Raw genomic sequence first — 13,737 nt, 5'->3', positions numbered from 1 at the left:
TGGTGCAACAAAATCGAAATATTGAGAAAATCACCTTTAAAGTTGTGCATTTATGTTTGCGCTTTTGCTGCATGCATTCACTCAAAAAATATTTTTACATTTATTTACGGTAGGAAATTTTCAAAATATCTTCATGGAACATGATCTTTACTTAATATCCTAATGATTTTTGGCATAAAAGAAAAATCAATTCAGTTGTGAGTGAGTTCAGGGTAAAAGTTGGTTGCAGTTTGACTTTTTCTGTCTGACATTTGGGGATTCTGGCAGTTTTGGGCCAGTTATGGCTGATGGACATGGAAGATGTTATGGGTAAGTTTTGGTCTGAGTCCGGCATGGATCTGGCTAGCTTTCGGCAAGCAGCTTTTGGGCAAATCTTGGGCTGTATTTCCATGTGGAATGTGGGGCAAACTCTCAGCCGAAACTCAACCAGATTTGCCCCAGAATCAAATAGCTATATCTGGGTTGTGTGTCTCCACCACCCAGAATAACATAGCAATCACTTAACAACATATTAAATTTTTATCACATGCAATGCATTTTTAGTAAGCTACTTCGAATGGATATGTTTTGTAAAAAACCTTATAATACATTTAGTGAAACAACTTTGAAAGGATGTGTTTTCTTAAAAACGCTGTAATGGGTTTAGTAAAGCTACTTTTGAAAGGATGTGTTTTGTAAAAAAACGCTATAGGCCTAATGCATTTTTAGTAAAGCTACTTTGAAAGGATTATGTTTTGAAAAAAACGGGTATGTTTTGTAAAAAACGCTAAAATGCATTTTTAGTTGAAAGCTACTTTGAAAGGATATGTTTTGTTAAAAACTCTAAAATGCATTTTTAGTAAAGCTACTTTGAAAGAATGTGTTTTCTAAAAAACGCTGTAATGCATTTTTAGTTAAGCTACTTTTGAAAGGATATGTAGCCTATTGTAAAAAAAAAAAAAAAAAAAAAAACGCTATAGCCTATGTGAATTGAACGTAATTGAATTATCACGAGCCCTTAGCGATGCTACGTTTCTGCTCCAGTGCTGCACTTGTGAGACGAACCCTGAGTGTGTGTGTGTGTCTCTCAGTCTCAGCATCAGCGAAACCAAACAGAAGCAGATAGACAGCGCCAGAGACAGTGTGTGTTCCGTCTCTCTCTTTCTCTCTCTCTCTCTCTCTCTCTCACTCACACACACACACACACACACGAGCGCGCGCTGACACACTATGGAAGAGCATCTCTTATCGTGCGTGTGAAGGAAGAGGGTTTTATGTGGTCCGCGTTTCTGATGCCAGAGGTAAACACTCACTCAAACACACACACACACACACACTCGGGCTTGAGGACACGTATGGACTCGGTCGTGTGACTTATGGACAGACAGGAGGAGGAGACGGCGAGCAGGAGCCGAGGAGACACACAGATGAGGACACAGCCAAGACCTGGGTGAGTAAACTTCTCTCTCACACACACACACACACACACACACACACACACACACACACACACACACACACACACACACACACACACACACACACACACACACACGGGAAGAAGAACAGGTGAACCCTGAAGCCGAGATACCTGTGGAGAGCGCGGGTGAAAACATTGAGGTTATGCAACATTATCCGAGGCAGGAGTGTGTCGCTTTCATCCTGATGCTGAGGAAACAGTGGAAGTTTTGTTTGGATAAAGTGAGCCGACTCTCATCCAGCCCGTGTGATGTTGTTCAGTCGTGTATTATTATGGCTTTTTCTATTTCCAAACACTATATTGGTGAGGGATTGAGCTCCAATAGAGAGTCATGTTCAAGTCTCTGTCTCTAGAAATCAGAGTAAAACAGAAGCTTGTCGCCCGGCACACATTTCATGACCAGATTTTATTGACTCAAAATTAATTTTCACATAAACTCTTGTGCATGGCAATACATTGATGTCAACAAACAACGTGGGCCTCATTTATGCAAATAATTAACGTTAAAAAAGATCAAATAAATATACATAAAGATAAGCCGAATAATATGAAAATTAGTCTTGTAGTGCGTGTGTTAGTATTAATGTGTCTTGTAAACATTTGTGTTTTCTGCTTTTTTAGTTCAGTATGTGTATATTCATAATTGAATCAAATATGTATACATTTAGTTTGCAGCTTAAATGAATATGGAACAGCAACTTGTAAGTAAATTTCCTCCAGTGTAATCCATGAGTGATTATTAATAAAATTGTAATCAATCACATTGGGTTACTGGAGGAAACAGTGTTTTGAGACACTCACGCTGATTTTTACTGTAAAGCAGCAATTTTTATTGTATAATGTTCTATATAAATGAAGCTGGCTTGACTTGATGGAAAGGATGATGAGTAATGGCACAATGAGGCACTTTCTTCTCTCACCTGACATTTCACCTATTTCTCTGTTCCTTCATGCTTTCAGTGATTTAATGCTGTCTTCAAATGCTATCGGAATTATCGTAAATATGATTTTCCTAGTGGGAAATTGGACACGCGGATACTTAGGAGAAGTTTTTTCCTCAACAACTACATCGCCTTATCGTGCCGTTAAAGTAGTGCATATTTACATATGTGAGTAAGCATTTGAAGCATATTGTATGTTTTATACACTGCAAAAATATCTTGTAATTTAGGGCTGCACGATATTGGAAATGCAATATGCCTATTTTGTTTTTCTGTGATATATAATGTGATAGGAAAACATGTAGTGGAGTGAATCTGTGTTAAAATAATTAACAAATTATATTACAATAGAACAAAGATACAAATGACATAAACAGTGCTTTGTTTTTCAGGTGAGTCTATACAGACATTGAATATTAAAATGTAAAATAACACTGCATAGTCTTCACTGTATACATTAAATATAATTAATCTTTGTTAAAGCTGCAAAAGTGATTTTCTCTTTGTATTTTGTCGTTTGATTAAGATAATGACAGCAGGAATATTAGGCTGCCGTCACTTTAAGATTAAATGCACGGATCCAATATAATGATACGCATTCGTTTTTTTCTCTACATTTTTTGCGTTCACGTTAGCCATAAGCGACTGTGTTTACGAGGACACTCGCCAAGACGGGCATTTTGACATAATTATGAGTGTGTGTGTCCGTTCAAGCACAAATAGAGAAGGAAAGGGAATTCGGTGATTGTGAATTGAGTTCTTTCGCATCTTATTGAGCTCGATTGGTTTAAAACTGCTTAAATGTTTAAACTAGCAGGACCTAAAACACGTGCAAACGACAAGCTTTCATTCTGTTCTGGTTAAACTTTCCAATTAAGTGTGTTTCGAACCTTGGTGCCTGATCCGTACAGATCAACTACAATCTCTATATTTAACATCACATCCACGATATCGTGCAGCCCTTCTTTATTTGACCGAAATTTATATGATTGTCAACGAATGGGTCGCTACAGTTTATTCAAAAACCGTTGGATGTTGATTAAATATCTTAAATGCATTTTGGCTTTAACACTGCGAAAAATGCTTTTCCAACTCAGTATTTGTGTCTTGTTTCCAGTCCAAATATCAACAAATTCTTAAATCAAGATGCATTTACTAGATGAGTAAAATGACATGAGATATTATGTCTTGTTTTCCGGGGGAATTAATCAAAATTAAGTGAGTTGATGCTTAAAAAAAAGCAAAATGATCTGCCAATGGGGTAAGAGAAATAATGTTAATTCTCACCCTATTGGCAGATAATTTAGCTTGTTTTGAGCAAAAACTCACTTAATTTTTATTTATTTCCCCAGAAAACAAATGCCATTTTAGTACTTTAGTAAATGCTTTTTGATTTAAGAAATGTTTGATATTTGGACTGGAAACAAGACAAAAATACTAGGCTAAGTTAGAAAAGCATTTTTTGCAGTGAATAAGATTTCCCCAAGAAATAAGTGAGAATAATTCTCAAAGATTAACATTTTTTTTTCGACAGCTCAAGATCTGGAAGAGTACACAGTGTTGGACTATTCAGTCTCATTTCTTGTCATATTTCTTTTGTACTGTTGATAATTTGTTTTAGCCACTGTTTGACCGCTTTCTCCCTTGGTGAAAAAAGCCCCGAATTAGAGTAATTCTGAGTTATATGAGACGGCCCAGACAAACATTTTATTGCTCTGAGACTTGTTTCAATTTTGGCAGATCTTAGTCAGATTCAATTAGATATCAACTTAGTCTCAGATGCCAAAAATTCCTCTGGCGAAATAAAAACAGGCACAAATGAGTCAATATTTGTAACTGAGTAAGAGTGTAGAATTTTAAAAGCTCGGATTATTTGATGAGAACTGTTTGAGTGCATTTTGAGCTCTCAAGCTTTGTGATGGCGAGCATTGTTTGAGCCATTGTCAAGAAAATCTTAAACTCTAGACGAGATGCATGATATTACAGAAGTGATATTTTTATAGAGTCAAAAAAAAAATCTGATATGCAAGCAAGTCTCTATTCTAACAGTCAGGGATTGACATCTCTGTGAAGGGAACGTGCAATAATTTAGGAACATAGCCGTTGATATCTGGCAGAAAACAATGTGAGATAAGCGTGTGTGTGTGTGTGTGTGTGTGTGTGTGTGTGTGTGTGTGCACAGCGTGTTTTCTGCCTCTCTCCAGTTCGCGAGTCCAGGCCATTATAACAGCGAGTGTTTTTGACAGGCGCGTTACCGTGTTGCCCAGGGCCATGAGGGTTTTAAACAGGCTACAATCTCGAACCGCCAACGAGAGCATGAGAAAGACGGAGCATGGAGAGATGGAAAGAGAGAGAGAAATCAAGCTATAATATACATAGCTTGCATGTTAGCGTCCTTCTGTTTGCCGTGTCCATTTGAAGGTGAATCAGACAGCAGGAATGTTATCACACTGGTCATCATTCAGTTTCTGCGGTAATCAAGCGAAGGACTCAAACAGAAGCAAAAATATCTTGATAATGGCTGAATTGCGCATTAGCTGGTCCTCCGGGATGACAATTATCAGTGATTTCGAATAAATGCATTGTTTGTGCTGATTAGACTGCAGAGGATGATTTTTTTTGCATGTTGCTTCCTTTTGATTAAGTGCTCATTTGCATACATAAGGCACACATTGCATTTGCAATGAGCAGCATGAAATGAGTGGTGTTATCTAAGACTAGCGTCACTGTTAGTGTTGCTCATACTCGGCGAACAAACAAACCACTAACCCTGAACCACCCCAGCAAGCAACAGCAGTCATTTCAGCGTCTCGGTTAACTATAGACTCCATACATAGTCCAATGAGGAACACACTTCTAGACAAAATAACCTTGAAATCGGTTACATGTCGTGTTTGCTAAAATAACTTGCGAGATGTAGGATATTCCATCATGTAAGTAAAGTCAACAGTGATTACAAGGTGTTTGGTTTCATTTCTTCACTCATTTCTTTATCTAATTGATGACTAGACTATTCTTGGGCTATTAGACGTCTTTTAAGTGCCAAATTGCTTGCTGGGACACCATGAATTATTCTTCAGATAGGAGAAAAACATCACACAGATGCACATTAAATTCTAAATTAAACGTAAGTTGTTGTCGATATACTTTTCCCCCCTGTTTAATTCCCATAGAGACAGCAGATGTTTATTTTTAAAGGCTAGTTATTTCATGGATCCGGGATAATATGTATCCTTATAAAGTTCCCTTGGACTTTGGGATTAAAATATCCCACATCTTCACATTCCCTTCACCATATCTAGAGATCGGCATGGTGTTATTTCAGTTAGGCTAATAGCTGGTATGATTTGCATTGAGAGATGATCTTATGAAAACTTCCTCATGCCGATCTCTAGATATGGTGAAGGGAATGTGATGATGTGGGATATTTTAATCCCAAAGGCCAAGGGAACTTTATCAGGATGCATATTATCCTGAATCCATGAAACAACTGGCCTTTAAAAATCAAAATCTCCTGTCTCTATGGGAATTTAACATAGGGGTGTCCTGACTTATGCACCCTGTATTTTAAGGAAGAACATTTATTTAATAAATCGTATCTCAGCCTGCCTAACAGACTGCCTAATATCTGGCTGGATGAAGGACCACCACCTTCAACTAAACCTTGCGAAGACAGAGCTACTTGTGGTCCCGGCCAACCCAACACTTCATCACAACTTCTCCATTCAGCTAGGCTCATAATCCATAACTCCATTAAGATCAGCTAGGAACCTTGGGGATGTAATTGATGATCAGTTGAAATTCACAGACCACATTGCTAGAACCAACGCATTCTCATCCTTTGGCGTCATATAGGTGACGCCATATGACATTTCGTCGAAATCTTACACACATGGCATCCTTTAGCGTCAATATAACACGCACTAATATGGGTATGTTTAGGTCTGGGGTAGGGTACGGTTATGACGCCTTGGGATCTGCGTCTCATATTCACGCTAAAGGATGCCATGTGCGTTGGATTTAGACGAGCGTCACCTGTATGACGCCTTGGGTTCTGCGTCTCATATTGATGCTAAAGGATGCCATGTGCGTAAGATTTCAACGAAATGTCCAAAGCGTCACATGTATGACGCCAAAGGATGAGAACGGGCTGCTAGAACTGCCTGGTCCTACAGATTTGCCTTGCACAACATTAGGAGGATCAGGCCCTTCCTTACAGAGCATGCTACACAACTCCTTATCCAAGCACTTGTTTTATCCAGACTGGACTATTGTAATGCTCTCCTGGCTGGTCTTCCAGCTTGCTCTGTCAAACCTCTACAATTGATCCAGAATGGATCTTTTTCTATTTAAAAAAAGAAAAAAAACTGCACTAAAGTTAAACTGAGAGGGGTTATAGCACTTGCGTATTGTTGTCCTACTGTTAGTTTAACTGCTTCTATTGTTCTCATTTGTAAGTCGCTTTGGATAAAAGCGTCTGCTAAATGAATACATGTAAATTTATTGGATTTTTCTTTATTGTTTTTAATTAAGGTATTCATTAATTATAAGTAAGGTATTTATAATTTTTATTCCTCTTTGTAGTCAACGTAAGCATGGGTGTGTTCACTTATGCTAGGCACTGTATATACTGCAATATTCCATAAAAATAAGAGTGGTTCATTTTTCTTTCATGGTGAGTTTAAAGACCTTTTACATCATGTTAAATGTTGTGCATTTCTGATGCGTTTTTTGTCTGGGGGTCCGATCCCGGAAAGGCAGGGTCCCTGTATCTGTATGTCATCAGCGGTAATGGACTAACAAACCCAAACTAGCGCTGCATTCTGTTTTTCCTATTTGATTTTGTAGAATGAAGTAACGAGAAACAAAACACGTTTGACGGAGAAACAAAGTAGCGGCAGGAAATGTTTGTCATTTCATGTGTTGTTGGAAATTTCCTCTTTCATTAGTGGAGTGGATCCACATAATTAAGACTCGGTGCACAATAGTGTGTTTATTTGGCTTGTTCCTTAAATGGTCTCGGAGGAAAGTTTTATGGCTCTCAAAGGTTGCTCTTTGAAAGCTCAGGGAACTTAATGGAGTTCTTAGTTAAGTATTCAGTTAATATTCCTAAAATAAATCCGATACAAATGAGTCATCATGCAGTAAGAATATATAGAGCAATAAAATGAATGTGGAACTCAGATCATTTGACCTTGAGAGTTTGAGATCGTTTGAGATCGTATCGATGGCTCTTGATTGCAGTTTTTGGTTTCTTGGCAAATCTGAGCACAGTTTGAGATGATGTGGAGATTTTGTGAGAACACATGTTGAGATCTCTAGAATATGGATGGATTTTCTAACTATTTTGTCAGCCAAAGCCCTATGAAAATGTTTTATATATCTTTGAAATTGTATTTTTTCAATAATTTATCAACACATTTACACGGTAAACATATAAAATACTTGTTATAGATAATTGTTATAAGGGACCAAGCACCAAATTGTATTCGTTAGTGTTCTTATTACTATTAATCTTACTCGTCCTTCATCTGCTTATGAGTCTTTGGCTAAAAATTATGAAATTTAGCACACAGATGGAGGAAAGTCTGAACAATAACCACACCAATTTTGGAGTCTCTAACTCAATCCCTCTAGCGCCACCAACTGTCCAAAGTTGCATGCATGTTTATGCTAATAACTTATGAACCATAAAATGAACCAAAAATATAATTTTTTCCTCAAGATTCTTCAATTGAACCCCATGACGTCATTTTCCACCATGAAAAATTTTACAGCATTTTGATTTTTTGTCCTACATGGTGAACATACTTTTTTAAAAAGTTCTTAAAAGATTTTTGATAAACCAACCCGTTCTTGAATAACGGGCGAATGATTTTGATGAAGAGCATGTTAAAAATGGATGTATCTAAGGCTATATTTCCGCAACTCCTCGGCATAATCAGACCAGATTTGGTACATGTTATCACAAGCATTACCTGAGGATACTTGCAGTGTTTCGGCTCAGCGCCACCTAATGGTCTGGAGATATGAAAAATGGCTATTTTTTGCTTATAACTTAGCTAATAGCTTTTGATGACTTTTGCCTATTTAAATGAAAGTCGATCTTGATAAATTCCTTTAGTTATACTGAAAACAGTGATACCAATTATGCCATGTTTGTTTGACATTTAAAAAAATCTACTTTTCAAAGAAAGATGTCGAATAACACAATCAACAAATTTTATGCCAAGCTGATTTTTAGGCTGTAACTTTGCAGTGCTTTATTACTCCAAACTTTGAATGCGTCATTGTCACCTCACACTGACCTTGAAAAAAGCGCCACCTATTGGTCAAAAGTCATAAGCAATTAAATGATATTACTAGTGATTTGTATTTGTGATTTTTCAGCCGTTTGGTGTAAAATAATCGAATGAGTCTTTATTTACTCATTGTTGCAGTCTGTCTGATGCTTCCAGCCAAACATGCATAACTCATCATGCTTTTTTTGTGCTTGGCCCCATTTATTTATTTTAATTGCACATTTATTTTCATTTAATTAATTTCATACACTCACAAACAACTGGTCTAGGAGAAAAAAATGATATTTAAGAGATTGCATTGCATTTTTTGTATGCGATCTGTCATTGCTCTGAATCACATCAGAAATTTGATGAAATGTGACTTATTTTTGTACTTATTTTATATAGAAACTGCATGTAAAACAGTGTGATACTGTAGCAGAAGTGTTGAAAAGTGTGCAGCACCTCTGACACCCTCATCTCATTACAATTCATACCAGAATAAAAGAACAGACATGTGGAATTATGAGATATCTATTATAAGACAAAGACTGTCTGCTAGACACCATATCTGTGTGATGAGACAAAGAGAGACCGGCTTTATGAACCATAAGTCATTTTGGAAAAAAACTGGCTAATAAACCACAAGAGGAGTATTAGCAGGTTTAAGTTAAAGGTGCACTCAGTCATTTTTTTCTCTTTATAAAGTTTTATGCAAGGAAATTTTGACTTTTTGACATGTAGAGATCACATGATCAGTTGAATATTACATTATATCTGGCATGTTACTCATAGGATAAAATAATCATAATCAATTTGCATGCAAATTCCATTTTTTTAAAGATATTAATACATTTATTCGGCAAGGATGCATTAAATTGATCAAAAGTGACAGTAAAGACATTTATAATGTTACAACAGGTTGTTATTTCAAATAAATGCTGTTATTTTGAACTGAAAAATAAAATGAATCATGGTTTCCACAAAAATCGTGACTGTTTTCAACATTGATAATAATCATAAATGTTTCTTGAGCATCAGTTCATCATATTGTACTGAATTCTGAAGGATCATGTGACACTGAAGACTGGAGTAATGATGCTGAAAATTCAGCTTTGATCACAGGAATAAATACACTTTACTATATATTCACATAGATGACAGCTATTTTACATTGTGATAATATTTCACAATTTTTACTGTATTTTTGATCAGATAAATGCAGCCTTGGTGAGCAGAAGAGACTTTCAAAAACAGTAAATCTTAATGATACTGTATTATAGATGTCCTTGCCCAACACATCAGACATGAATGATGAGCAAAGAGAAAGACAGATTTATTACTGAAGGCTAAATGTAATTGAAATCATATCTGTGTACCCTAAAGCTTATTGTGGCAATAACTTAATTAAAGAGATAGATACGCATGTCTGTTTAACAAGTAAAGTCCAACAGGTTTCTTGCTCAATCTGTTCAACTCTATAAGACAAATATAAACTGACCTTGTGGGTAAAACTGGAATCATCGTTCATCTCTTCTGGACATCTGCACTTGTTTATGATAATTACATTAATGTTTTGTTTAAGCGCTGAGGAACATTCACACAGTTGCTCTGAGGTGATTATGAGGATAAACCATGAGATCTTGCATTAATCTCTCAGAGAGTGTCTGTCTTCACAAGTTCGATGCACTCGTTTGGAAATTCAGAACTGAGTTGAGAATGCTTTTTAAATTCCAGTGGATTCATGAAATTTAATTAAATTTGATTTGAGGTAGCAAACAGGAATCAAAATTGCAATGCAAGGCAAATTAATTAAAAATTAAATAAATTCATTTAACTCACTTTTTGATTAGAAAATCAAAGTATATCAAGATAAACTTAAATGTTGGGATGGATGGATGGACAGATGGATGGACGGATGGATGGACAGATGGACGGACAGATAGATGGATGGATGGATGGATGGATGGATGATGGATGGATGGATGGATGGATAGATGGACAGATAGATGGACGGATGGATGGATAGATGGATAGATGGACGGATGGATGGAGAGACGGATGGACAGATGGATGGATGGATGGATAGATGGATGGATGGATGGACAGATGGATGGATGGACAGATGGATGGATGGATGGATGGATGGACGGATGGATGGATAGACGGATGGATGGATGGACAGATGGACGGACAGATGGATGGATGGATGGATGGATGGATGGACAGATGGATGGACAGATGGATGGATAGATGGACGGATGGATGGATAGACGGATGGATGGATGGATAGATGGATCGACAGATGGATGGATGGATGGATTGATGGATAGATGGACAGATAGATGGATGGATAGATGGACGGATGGATGGATAGATGGATAGATGGATGGATGGAGAGACGGATGGACAGATGGATGGATGGATGGATGGATGGATAGATGGACAGATAAATGGACGGATGGATGGATGGATGGTTGGATAGATATGGATGGATGGATGTATGGATGGTTGGATGAATATGGATAAATGGATGGATGGATAGATGGATGGATAGATGGATGGATAGATGGATGGATGGATGGACAGATGGATGGACAGATGGATGGATGGATGGATGGATGGATGGATGGATAGATGGATGGAAAGATGGATGGATATGGATGGATAGATGGACGGATGGATGGATAGATGGACGGATGGATGGATGGATAAATGGATGGATGGATAGATGGACGGATGGATGGATAGATGGACGGATGGATGGATAGATGGACGGATGGATGGATAGATGCATAGATGGACGGATGGATGGATAGATGGATGGATATGGATGGATAGATGGACGGATGGATGGATGGATAGATTGACGGATGGATGGATAGACGGATGGATGGATGGATGGATGGAAAGAAAGATGGATGGATGGATGGATGGTTGGATGGATGGACGGATCGATGGATTGATGGATAGACGGATGGACAGATGGATGGATGGATGGATGGATGGATGGATAGATGGACAGATAGATGGATGGATGGATGGATGGATTGATGGTTGGTTGGATGGATATGGATGGATAGATGGACGGATGGATGGATATGGATGGATGGATGGATGGATGGATGGATGGACGGATAGATAGATGGATGGATGGTTGGATGGATATGGATGGATGGATATGGATGGATGGATGGATGGATGGATGGACGGATGGATTGATGGATAGTTGGATGGATATGGATGGATGGATGGATAGATGGACAGATGGATGGATGGATGGTTGGATGGATATGGATGGATGGATGGATATGGACAGATGGATGGATGGATAGATGGATGGGTGGATGGATGGATAAATGGATGGATGGTTGGATGGATATGGAAAGATGGATGGATGGATGGACACATGGATGGATGGATGGATGGACGGACGGATGGATGGATGGATTGATGGATGGATAGATGGACAGATGGATGGATGGATGGACAGATAGATGGATGGTTGGATGGATATGGATGGATATGGATGGATAGATGGACAGACAGATGGATGGATGGATGGATGGATGGATGGATGGATTGATGGATGGATAGATGGACAGATGGATGGATGGATGGACAGATAGATGGAGGGTTGGATGGATATGGATGGATAGATGGACAGACAGATAGATGGATGGATGGACAGATGGATGGTTGGATGGAGATGGATGGACAGATGGATGGATGGATGGATGGATGGATGGTTGGATGGAGATGGATGGATGGAAAGATGGATGGATGGAGGGATGGATGGATGGAGATGGATGGATGGAAAGATTGATGGAGGGATGGATGGATGGATGGATGGATAGATGGATCGACAGATGGATGGATGGATGGATTGATGGATAGATGGACAGATAGATGGATGGATAGATGGACGGATGGATGGATAGATGGATAGATGGATGGATGGAGAGACGGATGGACAGATGGATGGATGGATGGATAGATGGACAGATAAATGGACGGATGGATGGATGGTTGGATAGATATGGATGGATGGATGGATGGATGGTTGGATGAATATGGATAAATGGATGGATGGATAGATGGATGGATAGATGGATGGATAGATGGATGGATGGATGGACAGATGGATGGACAGATGGATGGATGGATGGATGGATAGATGGATGGAAAGATGGATGGATATGGATGGATAGATGGACGGATGGATGGATAGATGGACGGATGGATGGATGGATAAATGGATGGATGGATAGATGGACGGATGGATGGATAGATGGACGGATGGATGGATAGATGGACGGATGGATGGATAGATGCATAGATGGACGGATAGATGGATAGATGGATGGATATGGATGGATAGATGGACGGATGGATGGATAGATGGATGGATGGATAGATTGACGGATGGATGGATAGACGGATGGATGGATGGATGGAAAGAAAGATGGATGGATGGATGGTTGGATGGATGGACGGATCGATGGATTGATGGATAGACGGATGGACAGATGGATGGATGGATGGATGGATGGATGGATGGATAGATGGACAGATAGATGGATGGATGGATGGATGGATGGATGGATGGATGGATGGTTGGTTGGTTGGATGGATATGGATGGATAGATGGACGGATGGATGGATATGGATGGATGGATGGATGGATGGATGGATGGATGGATGGATGGATGGATGGACGGATAGATAGATGGATGGATGGTTGGATGGATATGGATGGATGGATATGGATGGATGGATGGATGGATGGATGGATGGATGGACGGATGGATTGATGGATGGTTGGATGGATATGGATGGATGGATGGATAGATGGACAGATGGATGGATGGATGGTTGGATGGATATGGATGGATGGATGGATATGGACAGATGGATGGATGGATAGATGGATGGGTGGATGGATGGATAAATGGATGGATGGTTGGATGGATATGGAAAGATGGATGGATGGATGGACACATGGATGGATGGATGGATGGACGGATGGATGGATGGATGGATGGATTGATGGATG

At 38.8% G+C, this 13,737-nt stretch overlaps 1 protein-coding gene across 1 annotated transcript in view; it reads left to right on the top strand.

Annotated features, from left to right (window-relative positions):
• Positions 1–1,057: 1,057 nt before the first annotated feature.
• Positions 1,058–13,737, top strand: part of lingo3b (leucine rich repeat and Ig domain containing 3b) — a 59,063-nt gene continuing 46,383 nt past the window's right edge. The window contains exon 1 of the mRNA XM_077222151.1: positions 1,058–1,429. The gene's annotated coding sequence lies outside the window, so the exon portion shown is untranslated. The remainder of the gene's footprint in view (positions 1,430–13,737) is intronic.

The sequence above is a fragment of the Siphateles boraxobius genome, unplaced genomic scaffold (genome assembly GCF_051911475.1).
Source record: "Siphateles boraxobius isolate OS27281-9 unplaced genomic scaffold, OSU_SipBor_1 86, whole genome shotgun sequence".
Taxonomy (NCBI): domain Eukaryota; kingdom Metazoa; phylum Chordata; class Actinopteri; order Cypriniformes; family Leuciscidae; genus Siphateles; species Siphateles boraxobius.
Note: the sequence above shows the minus strand (reverse complement) of the source record. Positions and strands in the feature narration are given on the sequence as shown.